Consider the following 20,512-nt stretch of genomic DNA (forward strand, 5'->3'; position numbering starts at 1 on the left):
GGGGGTGGGCTGGGGGACATTGGGTGGGTGGCTCTGTGCCGTGCCAGGTGCAAGGTCTGCTGGCTGGGTGCTGGCAGGCTTGCACCTGGCACGGGCACCGTAGCCAGCCCGTGCCCCTTTAAGGGGTCCGGGGCCGGGAGGGGGGCATAGAGTTTCCCTGGTGTTGGCCAGAGTGGCCACCAGGGAAACCTGGGGAGGGCTAGCCTCCCACTAGTTCGAATTAAGGGGCTACACACCCTTTAATTCGAACTAGTAAGTTCGAACTAAGCTTAATCCTCGTAAAATGAGGTTTTCCTAGTTCGAACTAAGCGCTCCGCTAGTTCAATTCAAATTCGAACTAGCGGAGCGCTAGTGTAGCGGCTATGAATGTTAGTTTGAACTAACGTCCGTTAGTTCGAACTAACATTGTAGTGTAGACATACCCAGAGGGAGTAGGGTCTAATGGTTGGAGCATGACACTGCTACTTCTACCACTTACTGGGTAAGGCATTTATTCTTTTTATATCTCAATTTCCTTATGTGAACATCTGGTATAATAATAGTTACCCAACTCATAGAGGTGTTATGATGTTTAATTAATTTATCTTTTCATAGTACTTTGAGATTTTGGATAAAGATGCTGTATAAGTATTACCATTATTGTTAATAATCATTATTATTAATAAATATGTTAGTGCGATTTAAAAACCTTTCAGTAAGTGGTCTCTGTTTTTACATTTTCTTTACATTTCAGATTTCTCAAGCTGACTTATCCAAACATTTGGGAATAAAATCTTTGTGCGGAAGAGGCAGGAGTGAGGGCAGCTACTTTTTAAAGAAATGTGTACAATTCAGCAAAGGTAGGGAGTAGACAGGAATCTCTGTCAGAATAGTATGATAAATGAAAGGGCTCTAGTGGCCCTTCTGTTTGTTTAGACCTCTTGTTTCTGCTACAATTCTGCACAAAACTAGCATTGAAGTGTCTACTGTTAAAACATAACATAACCTGACAATGATCAGCCCACAGGGCTTTTCCAAGAGAAGGCCATATTGTTCTGCTTGGGGAAGTGCTCTAACTCTAGATGTCCTGAGACATGAAGAAAAGCACAGAGTGCGGAAGACTTTCCAGTACATTAGTACTATATGAAAGGCGCTGACCACTCGTACATTAATATTGCCTTGTCCTAGAGAGAGACATATGGGAAAGTACTGCACAAGATTCTCTGTAGACAGCTTGTTTCTTCCTTCCTTATTTTAGATCAACAGACACAATGTGAAAAAATACACCCGTTTTCATAGTACAGGGTCTGTGTATCATTTTGTAGATATTTAACTTTTATACTGTGCAGATGACTGCACAATTACAACTCCCATTATTTTTTTACTGTGCACTATTTGCAAAACCACTACAGAATATTTACCTTATGAACTGCAGTAACATTAAGTATTTTGTATACCATGCAGAGCATTTTTTCTGCTAATGGCGTTAAAGTGTTCTTACTTTTGTTACTGTTGAGGATTTTCAAATGTCACAAAAAACAATAATAATTGAGAGGTAGCCGTGTTAGTCTTTAAAGTTCTATATAGTTTTTCCTTTTGTTTTTTCAAGATCAGACTAACAAGATGGTTTAATAGGTGATGAGCTTTCGTGGGCAGACCCACTTCTTTTATGATCCCCTGAAGATCTTTGTTCACATTTTACATTTTAAACAAAGTTAAAGAGTGCAATGTTGAGTTAGGGTGTGTCTACACAGCACCCTAAACTCAAAATAAAATACGCAATTTTCGCTATGCAAATTACGTATCTTGTTTCGATTCTATTTCAACATATAGCTTATTTTGAAATTTGGCGCATCTACCCAGTGCTAAATTTGGAAATAACGCACTATTTTGAGATATTCCCTCTTGTGGAATGAGGGAAACAGGGATGCTGAAATAGCGCACCCATTTGAAAAATATTTCAAAATAATAGGTGGCTTGTTAAGATGCAGGGTAGCTATTTCAGGATACCTCCGGTATTCCAAAATAGCCACGCAGTGTAGACATACACTTAGTCAAAAACATCATGGAAAATGAAAAAAATCACATGCAAGTATTGTGGAAATGGAATGTACATAAATATGTATACACATTTAAGCAAGGATATTCTGTTGTCTTTTATTTGTTTTATACTTAGAATACTAATATACCAAAATAATCCATCATGTTTTTACTTATGCCCGTTGTTATGCACCTGAATGCAGAGTTACAGAGAAAGCAGTGCAAAGGGAACATAAACATTTTATATTGTTCAGGATTATGATATTTGGTAGGTCTGTAAAAATTGTTCATGTCGGAATCTCATGTAAACTAAAACAGATGCGAAGTTTCCTCACCTCAAAGAAGAATTAAGCTGAAGCCAGAAGGTTTCTCAGAGCTCGACTATTTGGGATCTGATTCTCAGTGGCGCATTAAAACTTTTTTATGCCAGCTTCTATTATGAAAGAGTTGTGAAGGGTTATAGTAGAAATGCCTGGCAGGCACAGAGACAGCAGATTGAGCTCTGTCACATATCCCAAAGAAGTCTCTGTTATAGGGGATTTTTGGGGTATATTCCTGGGTAAACGGGCCCATTACTTGGGCATTTCTAGTGCAAGCTATTCCTGGTTATTGGAAAAGCTCGTCGATGCTATTATCAGCCAAGGAGAAGTTAAAAGAGTGCCTGAACTTTCTCTACCTTGATCTGGGAGGCTGAAGCAACCCTTGGAGATGCTAGCATTGGAAAGGAGCAATGAGGCCATTAAGCCATCTTTACTTCTTACTTTTTAATCTCTTTGGCAAATACAGGAATTTGATTCATATTGAAAATGATGAGAACACCACTAAAAATGTGTGCCAGGCACTTTCTTTTATATATGAAAAATATTAAGAAACTTAGTCAAAGATAAAGTTGCTCACAATTGGTTTTACTTTTAACTAAACTTCTCCATCAAGTTAGGCCAAACTCACAGGGCTAGCCCTACCATGAGGTGAACTGAGGTGATCACCTCAGGTGCCAGACTGTGGGTGGGGGTTCCACTAGGACCCAGAGTGTAGAAAATTGTGTCTGCTGCTGGTGCATATGTATTCTCTGTTCTCTAGATGTACAGAGATGGAGGAGTGCTGTGCTGGAGGAAGGAGGTCACAAGAGACCTTTCAAAGTTTTGGCCCAAGCGAGGGGTACAAGGGTGTCATTTGAGCTCCCCGCCTCAGGTGCCAAAATGTTGTGGGCTGGCCCTGCAAACTCATGATGGATAATACATCAGTATTAGTGGGCACTTATTGCAACTCCTGTGCCGTATTCTAGAATTTTAAAAATGGATACATTTGTGATTGACTTATTTTATGATGCAGTTCTATGGAAAATTAAAAAGAAAGAGTTTCACCAGGCTGTGAAATCATGGGATAGCATGTTACCTACTTAGTTTTCACATTGGCAGTCCACAAAGCAATTGCAAATTTAAAAGAATCCCTTTGAATAAGAGATTTTCCAACAAATGATGAATATTCCTTATGCCATACACTAGGTCATTTAACACAATCACAAGCATATTGAGACAATCTACTGCACACAGATAGTAATGCAAACAAATCAGCAAAGAAACCTTTGTGAAATCAGTAGACTGTTGCACATTCCCTCCAGTTTCCAGCTCTGCATGAGCATATGTTTTCTCTTTCTCTGTTCTCTGGAAAGCACTCATGAGGCCTCTCCAAAATGTAGCAATGGGGATTTTGCCAACATGCATGTGCCTTACTTAGTTCATGGTTTACAACTACAGTCTACAATAATGAAAAGTCAAGGAAAATATTTGTGCCATTGTTGGTTTCCCTCAATATCCTGAAAATGATTAAATACTCCAATTAAAGAAGACCATGAGAAATTCCGTAGGAACAGAAAGAATTTTACCAAGTGACTGCAGTTTTGCAAATTCTGCATAACATGCTGCACAAAAAGAGTGAGAGCGAGAGAGAGCAAGAGAGAGAGAAGCCTGGATGCATCAAAGGAGTTAGGTGCCTAAGTCCCAATTTTAGTACAAGTGCAATACCCCAAACTCACACTAAACAACATAGTCACTTAAAGTCACCCAGTGCATGAGTTTTTGTAATAAAAAGATTCCCTATGAACATGCACTCTGCTGCCTCCCTATAGGGAGCAGCTGTTTATCTCCCAGCTAACGCTAGAGTAATTGATAAAAGAAGCTGGGTATATGGCTACTTATATAGTGTGCAGGATCTGATCCAGCAGTCAGTTTACAGGACTCCTATTGCATGAGGATCCTCAAGTGAGTTCACACAAATCAGCTGAGGAGGCACCCTATAACTTTTAATCCAGTGGCTAGGGGGGTCATGTGAGACCCTTTTCAAATCCGCCCTCCACCTGAGGAATAGAATGGATTTGAATATGGTTAAGCACATCTTAGGGGAGTTCCCCAATCATAGAACAGCAGATGCTCCACTACAATGATCAGCATCCCCCACAACACAGGTCCATGGGCCCTACGCATGCCTATCACAACATGTAATGTACCTCATTTATGGCATGAATTGCTGCAATAAGTACTACGTGGGTGAAAACAGACAGTCACTATGCTCTCAAATGTACTCACACGAGAAAATGATAAAAGACAAAACAGCACATCACTTGCAGGCAAACACTTTTCACAAAGTGATCATTCTATAGCTGACCTGTCAGTCCTCATCTTCTAATGAAACCTGAACAATACTTTCAAAAGACAAGCCTGTGATCTTAAATTCATTGCTCTACTAGACACTAAAAATCATGGGCTAAACAGAGACACTGGATTTATGGCTTATTTCGACAATCTGTAACCCATTAACCTTCTCTTTTTGTCCTACAACTGAAGAGCTGCTAACAGGCCACTCTACTTTGAATGGTCCCTTACAATATGTGCTATCTATTTATGCTTCACAATCCATTCCACTTTGCATTTTGCTATGATGCAAGCAGTTCCTTTCCCTGACCTGAAGAAGAGCTCTGTGTGGCTTGAAAGCTTGTCTCTCTATGGATATGTCTACATGCACACTTGCTTGACAAAACTTTTGTCATTCCTGGGTGGTTAACATCCCCACCCTCAGTGAATCACAAAGAATTTGCCTTGGCCAGTGCACGTGTAAACGTTGCTTTGTTGGCAGGAGCGCGCTCTTGCTGACAAAGCAAAACCTGCTCCTTGAGGGTGGAAGCATTTTGTCAGCAAAAGTGCCAACAGTGTTCACACAAGCTGACTTTTAGCAACAGGGCTGGGAGGACATGACCTTCTTGCTAAAAACTGCGTAGTGTAAACATATGCTAAATGATAGAAGCTAGTCTAACAAAATGCATTACCTCAACCTTCTTGTCTCTGGTATTACATTTCAGTTCTTTTGAGTCTTGTTAGCTGTAGAGAGCAATCCCAGGTAAGAGAAAGGTTGTGTCTACTACCCTATACTATAGTCATAGGGTGTGATTGCAAATTAAGTAGATTTACTAGGGATGTAAAAATGTGTAAAAATAGTAATTGTGTAACCAATCAAAATTCTGTCAGTTACATGGTTAACCACAGGTCTGTCAGCTTCTGGCTCCACAGGTCTGCCAGCTCCCAGTCCTGTGGAGCTGCTGGCTGTTTGTCCTGCAGGGCTGATGGCAGCCCCATGGGGCTACCTGCTGCTGTCTCCTGGCCTTGTGGATCTGCCAGCTGCCAGTCCTGTGGGACTATTGGTTCCCAGCCCCATGTGGCTGCCAGCTCTCAGCCCAGCGGGGCTGACATCTCCTAGCTCCTGGCCCTACAAGGCTGCTGGCTTCTGTCCTCTGCTCCCCAGCAGAGTTGCAGAGTCTAACTGCCAACAAGAATTGATAAGCATCAGCTTATTGGTTAATTAATTAAACTCTTACATCACTAAGACGTACCCAAGCTAACCTTAATCTAGCCAGCTGAAGTCTCAGAGCCATGAACCCACAGCAACAGAATCTTCATGGGACCTCTACAAACCCACCCAAAATCCTTGGTAATGATTCATGGGGCTAGCTCACACTAACGCTAATACTGCTCTGACTTCCCTGTTCCAACGCAAAAGCTAGGTATTTCTGATCAAGCTGTAGTTGCACCCTGTGATTGCAATCTAGACTTAAGAACACAAGAACGGCCATACTGGGTCAGACCAAAGGTCCATCTAGCCCGGTATCCTGTCTGCCTACAGTGACGGATACCAGATGCCCCAGAGGGAAGGAACACAACAGATAATCCTCACGTGATTCCCCTCCTGTCACCCATTTCAAATAAACAGAGGCTAGGGACATCATTCCTACCCATCCTGGCTAAAAGCCATTAATAGACATACCCAGAATGAAGTACTGTGGATTCTGTTCAATTGTGTGCATTGTGAAAAGAACCTCTTCATTAATTTGCAGTAGGTTACACAAGGGTGGACACATTGAAGGCTGCACACATGTCACCGAGGACAGAATTTGAAATCAGTGAAGTTGCCAGATGTGCCATTAGGTCAGCTTTGGCCTGCACAACCTTTATTATTAAATGGAGGAGGGCTTGATTTTTAGAACCCGGGTTATTTTGCAAGGCTGGTAATTAGGGGGAAATATCCTTCCACTTGCAAACTGAACAAATCCTTATTTAAGCCCCATTAAGGTATTGGCAAGTGTTATTTTTGCTGGCTTAGCATCAAAGCATGTTGTTCTTTGGTCACCTATGAAGAGTAGCAAGAAAAGATAATAAAGTCAGAACTTTAGTGTGGAGTTTCTAACTTTGAACTTCAAATTGTAAGGGGAGAGAAATATTTCTAATGGTCCAGTATAAGCCCAGGGACTTAGTATGCCCTTCAGTAAAGGACTCTGATTTATGCTATTGGATTTCTTGTTAAAATGAGTTATTAGTAAACTATTCATTCTGCATAATGTTGCCTAATGAAAAGATGAAATGAGAGTTTACCCCCACTGCTGACCCACAATATTTTCTCATTAAACATATTTAACAACAGTGCACTGAATCAGATTGTTGAGTGAAGCTGTTCAGTGGTCAAATGTATGTTGTCAGAGAGTTCATGAAAAAGTCATTATCTTGCCTCCCCTTCTCTTTCACTGTCAGGCAGAATCATGTCATAAATACAGTCACTTGTCGAACAGGATATCAATCTTTCCAGGTATCACCCACTTCCTGTCTCTGACCATATGTTGCTGTTATTTATGTCAAGAAAATAGCATTTACACAACCGCTGCTAGTTGTTTACAGAAGTTTAACTCTTGTGATATAGTCCCACTTGTGTTGCATGCTTTTAACCCATAGATAATACATGAGCTTGCACATTTTAAAATATGCTACCACATGCATGACAGAATAAACACAGAACTGAACTGACAGCACCATCTGCCAAACACAGTTGATGACAGGGGAATGGTCTCTTCACAACATTCTGATTTTTCCCCATGTGATGAAGTTATAAGTATATGAAATTTTACTATTCCATTGATTAATCAGATTATTAACAATGATAGAAACAGTTTTATGTAAGGTGGTGAAGCTCTGGGTAGGAATATTTAAAATCCATTTTTCTCACATTAATCACTTTGTGTTTCCACCTCTGCTTACATGTTTGTCTACATATGTACATCAGCAATAACCTGAAAGCTATCTATACAGAATCCCTATATTTTGTAAAAATGGAAAATTTCTAATATTAAACTTTGTCTTAAGTCTAAACATTTTCCAGAGCATTATATCTTTAGCAGCAATGTTCTTTGTACTGAGAGTTTTAAAAAAGAAAGAGACATACACAGTTACTATTGAAACAGAGACACAATTGCAAACAGTTAATTTAAAAAAAATGTAAACATTCATAAAGATTTGTCTGTTCATTTAGGCTACGTCTTGACTGCATCCCTCTGTTGACAGGGGGATGCAAATCAAGCACGTCAAAATTACTAATGAAGCAGGGATTTAAATATCCCGCACTTCATTAGCATAAACATGGCTGCCACTTTTTTTTCGAAAAAACAAAAAAACAAAAAACCGGTAGTCTAGACATGGATCTGTCAAAAATAAACCCTTTTCTGACAGATCCTGTATCCCTCAAAAATGAAGTTTAAATTCTGAAGAAGTGGGTTGCGCCCACGAAAGCTCATGATACCATCTATTTGTTTTGTTAGTCTTTAAGGTGCTACCAGTCTATTTGTGGTTTTAAAGTTTTTCCTGTTACAGACTAATTCGGCTACCCCTCTGAAGCATTTAGGAATAGACTGTGCATTGGGACAATATCATCTCCCATAGGCCCCAGAGCTGCCTTATAACTTGATAGTGATTAGTGTGAAGTCAGAGTTGCAGTAGTACTCATGGACATTGCAAGCCTCAGCTCTATAAGGGAGCTAACCAATAGAGCCACACAGTCAACTTCTCCTCTAAGATACAGTGACCACTTCCCACAGCTCAGCCCTGCAGTGTGTGAGGGAGAAGGATTTAGGGTTGACCAGAAAAGAAAAGTTCCTTTTCACAAAAGAAATTGAGAGTTGCACATTTATTTTCATCAGAATGAAAACTCGGCCTTTTGAAAATTGTCATAAAAAACATGAGCAAGAATGAGCCCTCTCGGAAGTGCACAGTGTCAAGCAGAAAGAGTTAAATATTCTGTGAGCCAGAGTAAGCATTTCTGACTCTTGTAGCTGGATAGTTGAAGTACTTCCAAGGGACATGAATGAGTTCACTTCAATCCCTGCTGTGCTCTGGAGAGCAAGGACTGAGCCTGCAGCTTCAAAACGCCCTCTGAATGTCTTTATCACTTGGCTGAGTCTCTTTCAAGAGTCATAAATTTCACCCTGGGTCTGAACTTCAAGCCATGTGGTTCCCTCTAATTTTTCCCAGCCATGTGGGGAAGTAATTTTGTTAGGTACACCAATAAGGAAGTGATATTGTGACATATCTCCTGGTATGCATTACAAAATTCAAGTGGTGAGGATGGGAGTAGGGGAGGGTGCTCAGGGCTAGGGTATGGAACGGTGGTGCACGGAAGAGGTGGCCTCCGGATGGAGATGAAAGATTTTGGGTGGGGTCATGGATGAGGGGTTTGAGGTTCAGGCTATCCTGGATCTATACTGGGAGAGAGGTCTGGGTGGGGCCTGGATTTGGGCCAGGAAAAGGGCACTGTTGCCCTGGCTGCAGAATGTTCAGATCATGCCTGGGTTTGGGCCAGGCAGGGGTGCTTGTCCTCTGGCTATGGCAGTTTGGGATGGGAGGGGAACGAAGGAGACACTGGAGGAAGGGCACCTCTCCCCTAGCTGCGGTAGGACCAGACTGGGACTTGGTTCCCTGAGCACCTGCATGATGCTTAATAGGCTACGGTGTGATGGTGCAGCCACACAACTTATAGCGAACTTAGGGCCTAAGATTACCTGTGGAATCTGAATTAAAATTTACCTGTTTTGAGAAAAACTTCCAATCTCAATGAATCAATCTTTTCTGATGAAAAAACTTTTTGTTAAAAAATTCACAACCAGACCTTGTTTGGCTTCCCAGTATCCAGCTTCACATATTATACAGTGAAATCACATTGGTTCTGATAGAGTTAAAGCTCTCTCTTGCTGCATATGGTGGTAGAATAGGATTTGTGCCTTACAGTATTACCATTTGATATAAAATATAATGGTGTGAATATAATATTTCATTCAGTGTTAAGCTTTATTTTCTAGTTATTGCTATACCAATAATCCTAATAAGCTCTTATGCTGTTAATGTAGTGGTATATGCAACTCCATAGCAATTCTACTGCAATTCACTATCATATTCAAGTGATACTAATTAAATTAAAATACTTTTATAATTAAATAGGAAATATACAATACTCAGCCTAATACATTTTCAGATTTTCTTAATTACATGTATAGGCAAATTTATAAAAATAAAGTTCTATTGGCATGTTTTGTCATGCACAAATATGAAATTGTAATAACTGAAAAAGGTGAACAGAATTAGAATACTATATGTTTTAAAATATATTCCACTTATTAAATGTTGTAGAAACTGTATTGAAGGATTTTATATCCAATTCATGAAATGTGTCATTTTTGCTGCAGCATTATCTTGAGTACTATCTGTACCACTTTGTAATATGTATTTCGATGCTATAAAATTGAATATAGATCAGACTTTTGGCTTGCCACGGAGACAGATCAGTCTGATTACATGGGTTATATGGTGCATGAATTTTTTAAATTAAATAGTTTCTTTACCAATAAAGTAATGTCACATTTTCATTTTTGGTATATTTGACAATTATCTTTTCTGATGAATCAATATTATTATTTTTTTTAGTTATGATTATAGGTGAAAGTAAGTGGGTGCACACTGGTGCGCAGCTGCAGCAAGAAGTGGCTAAGCTGCAGCAAAAGCCAGCAGGGAGCTATTTAAAGAGCTGGCAGGGACCTGGGTTACAATAGGACAGTACAGTACCTTTAAGAAATTTTAAGTTACTTGCACCACTGGTTATGACAAAATATTGGTCTGATGAGTTTTCTGGTCTTGACCAACTCCAAAGTGTTTATAGTGTATAAAATATTAACTGGCAGGACAAGCAATATTTTATGTTTGGTTTTGATTTTTCCTATTTATATATTAAGATAATCTATTTAGATATTAGGCATATTATTTATGTTTATATCCCTATAAAAAGTAAAACAAAATTAAGTCTTGAGCTTGTATCACTTGTGCATAACTTGGAAAATTAACTTGGAAAATTTACTCTTAAAAGTGACTTGTACTATTTACTAGCTTCAATATTCCTTCCTTCCCAGATTCAAATACCATTATTCCTGTGGCCCTTGTTAATCCAAGTCTGACAGGTACATTAGATACTGATAGCAATGAAGAATTTAACTGCAGTCATCAAGAGTAAAAGAAACAGGAACTTGCCAACAGCAAGATTGCAGATTGGACCAAACCTTCTGGATTAGACTTTTTAAGAATGTGATAGATAGATAGATAGATAGATAGATAGATAGATAGATAGATAGATAGATAGATAGATAGATTAAATTAACAAAGTAATATGTCAGTTGAAATTGTGCAGATATTAATGACTCCACTACTACCTACTACACTCTTCCTTTCTGTGATAACTCAGCTGCCATATTGTTTTGCTTTACGTTAACTCGGTATGCAATCATCATTAAAGCAAAACAAAACATAGTTTTAATTCAGAGCCATCCTTTATTTCAGACAACTATTTTGGTGAAAATAAAGGAACAAATTCAGATCAAGTCCAACTCTACTATGGAAAAATCTGAAGAAGGGGAAAAGCTCTGAACTACTGATGAGACCTCTCCTCAAAGAAGAGGATTTACATTTTACACAGCCCTAATATCTATGGGAAATTTGGTGAATCCCAGTATTAGAAATAGTCAGAAAACTCTTTCTCTGACCACACCAAAAAATGCATGAAAATGTAGCTTATTATACAAAATGTATTGTTCTGAATCGGTTTTCAAAATGGCTAATGGTTGATTTCTAAATAGAATGATTGATAGCTCAGCTTCTCCCTCCTCCTTCACACACAAACTTTTACTCTTCTTTCTCAAATAATTAACTTTTTAGAAATTCTCCAACTTTGGAAAGAGTGGTAAAATTACATTTTCATTTTTTTCCTTTTACCACTTTGTAACATTTCCAAATCTGTTGCAATTTTGAAAAACTATAGCAGGAATGAAAAACACAAGAGGAAAGAATAAGAATATAAAATCATCAGAACGGTCGTAATGAGCCAGACCGAAAGTCCATCATGACTAGTATCCTGTTTTCTGACAGTGGGCAATCCCAGGTGACCCACAGGGAATGAACAAAACAAGTAATCCCCAAATGATCAATTTCCTGTTGCCCATTCACAGCTTCTGGCAAATAAAGGGTAGGGACATCATCCCAGCCCATCCTGGGTAATAGAAGGTTTATTAATGGCTGTCATGAATGTATCTAGTTCTTTTTTGAATCCTGTTGTACTCTTGGCTGTCACAATCTCCACTGGCAAAGAGTTTCACAAAAACATGCAAAAAATTCTAGACATTATTCATTTTATTGCACTTAGGAAAAAAATCAGGAAAAAGAGGGAAGGAAAGTGGTGAACAATCATTTGAAACTTACTTGGTTTTCAAATATGGCAATAAAAATTTCAATTCCAAATTAAATAATAATGTACATATTGTGTTAGAATTACCCATCATAAAATTTAAAAAAATGTAATCAAGCAACATTAACCTCTAAAGTATTTCATTCCATTCCATTTTTAGGTTAGGAAAATTATCTATTAAACAATTTTGACCAGTGCATAGTGAACATGTCCCTGTATAGCACTCTCTAATTTCTAGTTGCCTGATACAAGAAGGGGTTCTAATCTGGTTCATGATCATATTAAACCATTAAAACAAAATTAGATACATTTGGTTTGTAAAAATAATAAAATTTTCAATAAGGGAAAAGTTAAAGGAAACAATTTAGTTGAGTTTGTTACTGTAACAAAATTGTCTGTGAAAAGAAAAAGAAGGGTAGTTATATATTTAAATTTTAGAGGGGCAGCCGTGTTCTGTTTCAGCAAAAACAAGGAGTATCATGGCACCTTAAAGATTAACAAATGTATTTGGGCATAAACTTTCATGGGCTGGAACTCACATCATGAAAGCTTATGATACTATTTACATATTTTTGTTAGTCTCTAAGGGTACGTCTACACTGCAACACTATTTCAAAATAACTAGTGCTATTCCAAAATAACTTAGTCCGTGTCTACACAACAGGCAGTTATTTCAAAATAGTGTCAAATTACTGTCAAGTTGGAGGACTTCTTACTCCAACTCCTGTAACTCTCATTGCACGAGGAATAAAGGAAGTCGAAGGAAGAGTGCTCTACTTCGAAATAAGTGCTGTGTAAATGCTCCCTATTTCGAAATAAACTATTTCAAAGTAAGGTACACAAAAGATACACAAAGTAAGATAAGCTCAACTGAGTAGCTTATTTCAAGTTAAGCCCTGCAGTGTAGATGATCCCTAAGGTGCTACAGGACCATTGTTTTTGTTGTTGTTGTTTTTTTAGTTACAGACTTATACGGCTACCCCTCTCAGCCAAATAAATGGGTTAGTCTTTAAAGTGCCACAGGACTCCTAGTAGTTTACAGCAGTGAAAATAACTTAAAATTTCTTACAGGTACTGTCCAATTGCAACGTGGGTCCCTGCCACCTCTTTAAAGAGCGTCCTGCTAGCTTTTGCTGCAGCTCAGCCAGCTCTTGATGGAACTGTGTACCACTGAGCACCCACTTACTTTCACATTTGTTTGTTTGGCTACTGAATGCATACTATAATTTTGGAGATACATAGAAATAATTTCCACCAGTTAAAACATACTAGTTATTAGACCAGACAGTGATACATACTAAAAAGTCTAGGGAAAAGGGGATCCAAAACTGAACCACCTAGCTGGTCTAAAATCCAGGTAGTGTCTAGGGAAAGGGTATCTGTCCAAAAAATTGGGAAGACTGGATTTGAAGATTAGACTGCTGGAATTTTGGCAAGAAGTCTGGCTGGCTGAAATAGCGGATGAGCTAGTAATTGGCTAGGATTTCTTTATGGCTAATAACTAGGTAATCAATGCCAGGAAAGATGGCTCATAAATTCAGCCTGAGGAAATTCCTTTTAAAGATACGACCCAGATGAGACAAATTCATTATAATGTTGTGACAATTAGGCCTATTTAGCCAAATGGAAACTCATTTGTAAAAAGTATAGAAAAGTTCATAAAATGTTGCAATAATGTCTCAGGATACATCTTAATAGAAACTAAGTCACATTGCTTTCAGTAATGAATGTTATAAACAGATGCAAAAGAACCTGATAGACTAATTTAGTGTAAAAAAAAAAGGCAATACTGATACAATTCAAAGATTATGCTGAAGTTACTCACCAGACCCTTTCTGGATTCTAAATGAAAGAGGCATTGAGGAAAAAGAAGAAAATAGGGAAGAACAAACATAGGCTACTGCAATGGGCTTCACCATCGTGGCGGCCACTGCCCCATTTCCTGGGACCTCAGACCTTTGTCATGCTTACCCTGAGAGATGTCCTGGCCAGACTAGGGCAAAGTTAGGGAGCCAGATGATGTTGCCTCTGTCCCCAGCATCAGCTGAATCCTACACCCTGAAATGAAAAAGAAACAGATGTTAATAACAGCAACATTTCCAGGTCCTCGACTAACTTTTTTATAAGACTGTCAAACAAGGGGTTTCCCACCTAAAATAATCTACAGATATAGGGAAAGGGAAGAGGGATGTTGTTAAATTAAAAGCCTAACTTAATACTTAATACTTTACTTTTCAGAACAGTTTTTTTCTTTTCTGTAATAACCTTCTTTAATAAAAAGTTAAAAGGATTTTAATAGGGTGTTTGCTCATGCCAAACAACTTGAGGGCTCTGTATGCCAAACACTAAACATTTTAAAATACTGTTTATTGTTGGATAGTGACTGGAGCTATGTCTATACAGCAGTGTTATTTCGGAATGACGTCCGTTATTCCAAAATAACTATGTGAGCGTCTACATAGCTAGCCCATTATTTCAAAATAATTTTGAATTAGTGGGCGGCTTATTTTGTCATTTGTAAATCTCATTCCATGAGGAATAACGCCTCTTCCAAAATAGCTCTTTCGGAATAGCAGTGGTGTGGACACTCTACTGCTGCTATTTTGAAATAGCTCCTCCTGCAGGCCATTCAAAGTAACTATTCATCAGTGCTTCCTGGGGCTCTAAATCACATTAGGGGAGTCTGCCTCATATTAATTTCCAAGCTTCTCTGTAGTGTGGACGTGCTATTTCAAAATAAGCTATTTTGGAGTATTTCTTCTGAAATAGTTTATTCCAAACTAATTGTGACATGTAGACATAGCCTGGGTTACGTGAACACCTTTGACCCAAATATTCCATCTAAATGATTACAAAACTAAGCAGTTAGTTTTCAGTGAATGACTTGTCCTGCCACCAAACAGTAGGGGAAAGTAGAGGAGTGGCTGAAACCTGTCTTGAAACCCGGGGTCTCAAGACAGTTGCTAAAGCTCCGAAAAAATAAGTAACACCTATTTATTTGCAACCTCTTTCTGACAAACAGTAAATAGTTAAAAAAAATTAAACCTGAGTTTCAAAATGTGAACTGGCAGAACTGGTAAATACTGCCACAAAGGAAAAGTACATGGAATAAAGAAGAGAAAATGGATTTCCAGAGCTTTTACTAGACTCGTCGTTCCAGTACTGGACACTCAAATGAGTAGGATGGTCTAAAAGACTTCAGGAATTGGCATCGGGAGTTATTTCTCCTAACCCAACAAAGGCATATGTTGCACTGCAGTGGTCCAGCACAATACTGGTAATGGGCAAACTGCCCTGCTAAACAGCTACTTCACTGGTTACCTGTAGCAAAGAGGAGAGGCAGGTATAATTGAGCCTTTACCCCGCCCTTGGGTCTCATCATAGTTCTACTTAAGGAAAAGGATGGCAGCACCAAATTATGTGCAAATTACAATAAATTACATGAAGTTATCAGGGCTTATCCAGTACTTCAAACTGATGACTCTGTGGATGCTATGGCAGGTTCAATCAGGTTTTTTACACTGGATTTTACAAGAGGGTATTCACAGTTGGACATGTTTTTGACTTGAGAAATGCACCAGAAACTAATGGAGAAGATGGCATGCCCCTTTCAGCCTGCCTGATAGCTAGATGATATCCCGGTGCTTGTTAAAACATGTGAGCAGGAACTAAAACATGCTGTGATAAGCTGAAGAAGGCTAATTAGAAACTGAACCAAAAGAAATGTGAGTTCTTTCAAAAAGAAGTCATCTACTTTGAGCACACAGCTAGTAAGGAGGGTATTTCCACAGAGAAAAACAAAATTTAGTCTGCACAGAGCTGGACAACTCCCCAGACACACATGGGTATACAGCGTTTTACAGGGCTCTGCTTTTGCTGCATGCCGTTTATTGGTTGGTTTGGCAATATTTAAAAAATGTTCCATAAGTGATCATGTCAGTGCTTGGAAGAATGTGATATAGCATTTCCAGAGACTGGTCCTGTCTTGATCTCTATGTTTCAAAACCTTATAATGTTGGACACTGATGTTAATAATGCTCATGATTGTGGGGTAGTATCAACACAACATCACAAGGGACTTGAAAGAGTGGTAGTTTATTATAGTCAAAATCTTAGGTATCCTGATAGAAATTACTGTACCAACCAAAAGGTGAAATCAATGCAATGTTGAACAATTCAATCAGTATAATATTGGTGGAAGTTTTTGTTCAAGACAGACACTTCTATCAGTCTTTGGATTCTGAAATCTTGAGCAACAGTTTACCAAATGGTTGAAGAAAGTACAGTGCTATGATTTCACAATCACACATAGGCCTGGCCATAAGCATGGTAGGCATGTTGGACTTGGTCATAAGCATGCTGATATCTTGCCCAGATGGCAATTAGGCTTCACAGCTCTCCTTTTTTCACAAGGAGTCTCACAAAATCAGGCTTACTCTCCTGGAGGTTACTGAAACCCATCCAGAGGATGTTAAATGCTAAAAGCACAGTTAAGCAGTGGGCTAAGGCAGATTCCCTGCCTTTCCTGGCCCCGCATCATTCCCAGAAGTGATTGGCATGTCTCTGCTGTCCCTAGGCAGAGCGATATGCAGGGGGTTCCCACATGCTACTCCTGCCCCAAGCTCTGATTCCACAGCTCTTATTGGCCAGGAGCAGTGGGGTTAGCACCTGTGGATGGGAGGTGCATGGATCCCCCTGCTTCCTCTCCTCTGGGGCCACAGGGGTGCGCTGACCATTTCCAGGAGCTGTATGGAGGGAGGGAGGGCAGGTATGTCTACACTACAGCATTTGTTACTGTGCATCACAGAATTTAAGGTCAGAAATTACCATCTTGATTTTTTCTAGTTATATTTCCTGTTCAGGCCACAGAACCTCACCCACCCACTCCTGCAATAAGCTTCTAACCTCTGGCTGAGTTACTGAAGTCTTCAAATCTCAAAGACTTCAAGTTAAATAGGATGACTATATTTTCCTAAAGAAAAATGGGTTACCATACCAGTCCTAGTCATCCCCTCATCACACACGAGCCCCTCCCCAGACCTCCTGGCCTCCTGCCCACATCTCTTCCAGCCTGCAACCCCCATCTCTTCCAGTACTAGGCCCCTGCCTCCCACCCTTGCAGAGTTGGCCCAAGGCCTTACTCTACCTCTTACATGTGGGGGCCATCCCAAGACCACCTGCCAGTGGACGTTTGGTGCTACTATTCACCCATGTCCTTCTTCATGCACCGCGGACCCAGCCCTCCCCAATGGCCAGGAAGTGGGCTGCTGTGCTATGTCCCCAACCTTCCCTGGTGGTTGTGGAGTGTAAGCATTTTGGGAAGGCAATGTCTTAACTACCACTCATGTCTATAGGCTAATTGTGTATTATGTGCTTTATAATTTAATTAAACATCTTCCATTAGAAAAGCGCAAAAAGGAGTTCCAAAACTTTATAAACTTTTGACCTGAATTGTTAGATAATTTTCAGGGTCTCACAGTGTGTGTCAGGAGGAAAAACTAATGATGGAATCAGGTTTTTCTTTGGTATAATTCTTTGTATAGACAAATACTGTTTTCATGCACACAGAAGAAATCCAGTAACAGAGGGCAGTGTCCTTGCGCAGTGCTCTAACCCTCTTTTTCCAGCTATCATGGCACCCTAAGGGCACATTTACACAGCAGCGTTATTTCGGAATAACTAAAGTTATTCCAAAATAACATAGTGTGTGTCTACACTACAAGCTTTTATTTTGAAATAATGTTGAGTTGGAGGACTTCTTACTCTGACTCATGAGAACCCCCATTTCATGAGGAGTCAGGGAAGTGGAAAGAAGTGTGTTCTTCCTTCGACTTCCTGCTGCGTAAACAGCACCAAAAGTCTAATTAAGGTATTTTAACTTAAGCTACTCAATTGACATAGCTGAAGTCGACTTTAGCTTAATTCGACTTTAGCCCTGCTTTGTAAATGTACCCTAAGAGCTCTCTTTTTTAGCCTTCGCTCAGAGTCTTGCAACAAGTGCTTCTCTGGCTGTCCTTGGCTTCTGTCTTTCTTTTTGCTCTTCCTCTGTGATGTTTCTGATTGCATCTTCTCTCCTTCCTCATCTCCTCCTTTCTGAGAATGTGGGTATCCCTTCTCTTCTCCCCACCTCTGCCTAAACAGTAGCCAGTGATGCCTCTTCATGCAATATAGCTCAATTTTTGGTTGGCCTCACATCTGGCCTGCCTTTTGGATGGTGTTTTAGATATCTTACTCTAAAAAGAATTTAACTCCTCTTACATTTATCTTGAATAAAGGTTGGCTATTACAGGGTTTCACCCAATACATTAGTTTGTATATCTTTATCAAATCCTTTCTTAGACATTATTTTCAGTAATAATGATTAAAATGTGATGACATCCAAAGGCTTCATTTTTCTAAGTGCTATACACAGATAGAAAATCCTTGCTCTGTAGAGTTTACAGTCTCAATTAATATTCTGTCTCCATATGAAAGTTGTCCTCTTCTTGCCCATCTCTGAACTCCATGTATTTTCATCTCCATCATTTTGGAAATATGGTAACTCGACTTGAACACAGTATTGAGTAACATGGCATTATAATGTTTTCACTATTACCAAGCCTCTTCCTTTGGCTGTGTAACATTTTGTTTGCTTTCTTGACCACTGTTGCACAGCTGTCCGCAATGACATTCAAGTTGTTTTTTTCCCCTGATCTGCTACAGTTAATTTGGAGCCTATTAAGAGATATTGGCAATTTAAATAAATCCTTCCATTTGTCAGGCATGGAAGAGAAAAACCTGGGTATCAGTATTGCTGAAAAAGAGTAGACTGAGTGATAATGGCCAATTCAACTTTTGGTGACTGGTATTGAAGCTGAGACAAAGTAGTCACCATGTCTCTCTCCCTCTCAAGGTCTGCTATGGCCGTACCTGGATTACTGCAGTTAAGGGTCATAGATTACCAGAAGAAAACCAATACATTGGAAGGAGTTATGAGAACAGAAATATTTTTGATCAAGGAGTTGCAGAGATTAACATATAAGGAAAGAACAAGAGAGTAATTACTAGGGTGCTGCGCTCCCTGCTTGCTACGCTTGACAACCCCCCTCTCAGCCAGGAAGAGCTCAGGGGTGAGGACTCCCCAGCCCCAGCTCTTCTCCCCTCCCCCCCCAGCTGCTGGGGTGGATCTGAAACCACCCCAGCCCTGGCTCTTGGCCCCCCTTTCCAGCCAGCCCCAGCTCTTGGGCCCCCCATCCCTTCCCTCCTTCCCAGTTACTGAGGTGGTAGGCCTAGACCATGCTGGGGTCATCGCTGCACCAGCCCCAGTCTCTCTCCCACCACCACTGAGGAGGGCTAGGCTGAGGCCATGACAGCTATAGCTCTCCCTGTGGCTGCTGGGAAAGGGAGGGGAGGGCCGTGGCCGCAGGTGGCCACAGCTCTCCACATAGGCCCTGGGGAGGGCCAGGCTGGGAATGGGTGGGACTTGGCTTCTGTGGACATAGGGTAACATGATGAAGTCACTCTGTCATCCGACAGGAATATTTTTTATATATATAGAGAGAGATGGGTAGTTTGGCTAAGCAACAGCAAAAGATAGGGCAGAGGATAACATGAAAGATGGTATTTCTGTGATTTTGTTGCATTTTTTTCTCTCTTAAAAAAAACTAAAACATTTTTATATCAACCAAAAGTTCACTCTCTCAGTAACTGTGCATTTGTGGTTACCCCAATACACAGAGATCAATTTCGACTCAACATTCCCACATGTCTTTATATTAAAATATATTAATATATGTCCTTGGACTCCCTTCTTTGAAGAATTGATGGACTGCAATATTACATTTGTATAATATAAATTTGATCAGATGTGATTCGAATGCTTTTGGAATCCTGTTGTTAAAAGTCAGAAGAATGCAGTTATAATGGAAAGCCACTGCCTATAGCTTAATGATTTTCAGATCCTACCATCAGATTAACTACCTGATATCTACACATTGAGGGGATCATCTGCATCCTCATCCTTTCCAAACAGAATATGAGTTCAGCCACCTCCACAGTATCCCTACTCTCCCAGATATGTTGAGTGGTCCTGTGGTAATTTCTGTGCATGTTGGTGGGGATCAAACTATATGCAAACAAGACAATGTGGAAAAATGTACACAAAGAAACCAAAACAATTGTCAGGTTTCTCTCCCTCTAAGTTTTGTCTTCCACAATTGGGGTTAAGAACATAAGAAACACCATACTGGGTCAGAGCAAAGGTCCTTCTAGCTTAGTGTGCTGTCTTCCAACAGTGGTCAATGCTTCAGAAGGAATGGACATAACAGTAATCATTAGGTATTCCATCTGTTGCCCATTCCCAGCTTCTGGCAAACAAAGGTGAGGGACACACAGAACACAGTGTTGGATTCCTGCCCACCCT

The 20,512-nt window shown here is 39.8% G+C and overlaps 1 long non-coding RNA gene across 1 annotated transcript in view; it reads right to left on the minus strand.

Annotated features, from left to right (window-relative positions):
* The window catches only part of LOC142826786 (uncharacterized), a 30,251-nt gene extending 16,080 nt beyond the window's left edge, over positions 1-14,171 (minus strand). Inside the window, exon 1 of the long non-coding RNA XR_012901024.1 lies at positions 14,083-14,171. This is a non-coding gene — a long non-coding RNA (uncharacterized LOC142826786). The remainder of the gene's footprint in view (positions 1-14,082) is intronic.
* Between the last annotated feature and the right edge of the window lie 6,341 nt (positions 14,172-20,512).

The sequence above is a fragment of the Pelodiscus sinensis genome, chromosome 2, assembly GCF_049634645.1.
Source record: "Pelodiscus sinensis isolate JC-2024 chromosome 2, ASM4963464v1, whole genome shotgun sequence".
Classification (NCBI taxonomy): Eukaryota; Metazoa; Chordata; order Testudines; family Trionychidae; genus Pelodiscus; species Pelodiscus sinensis.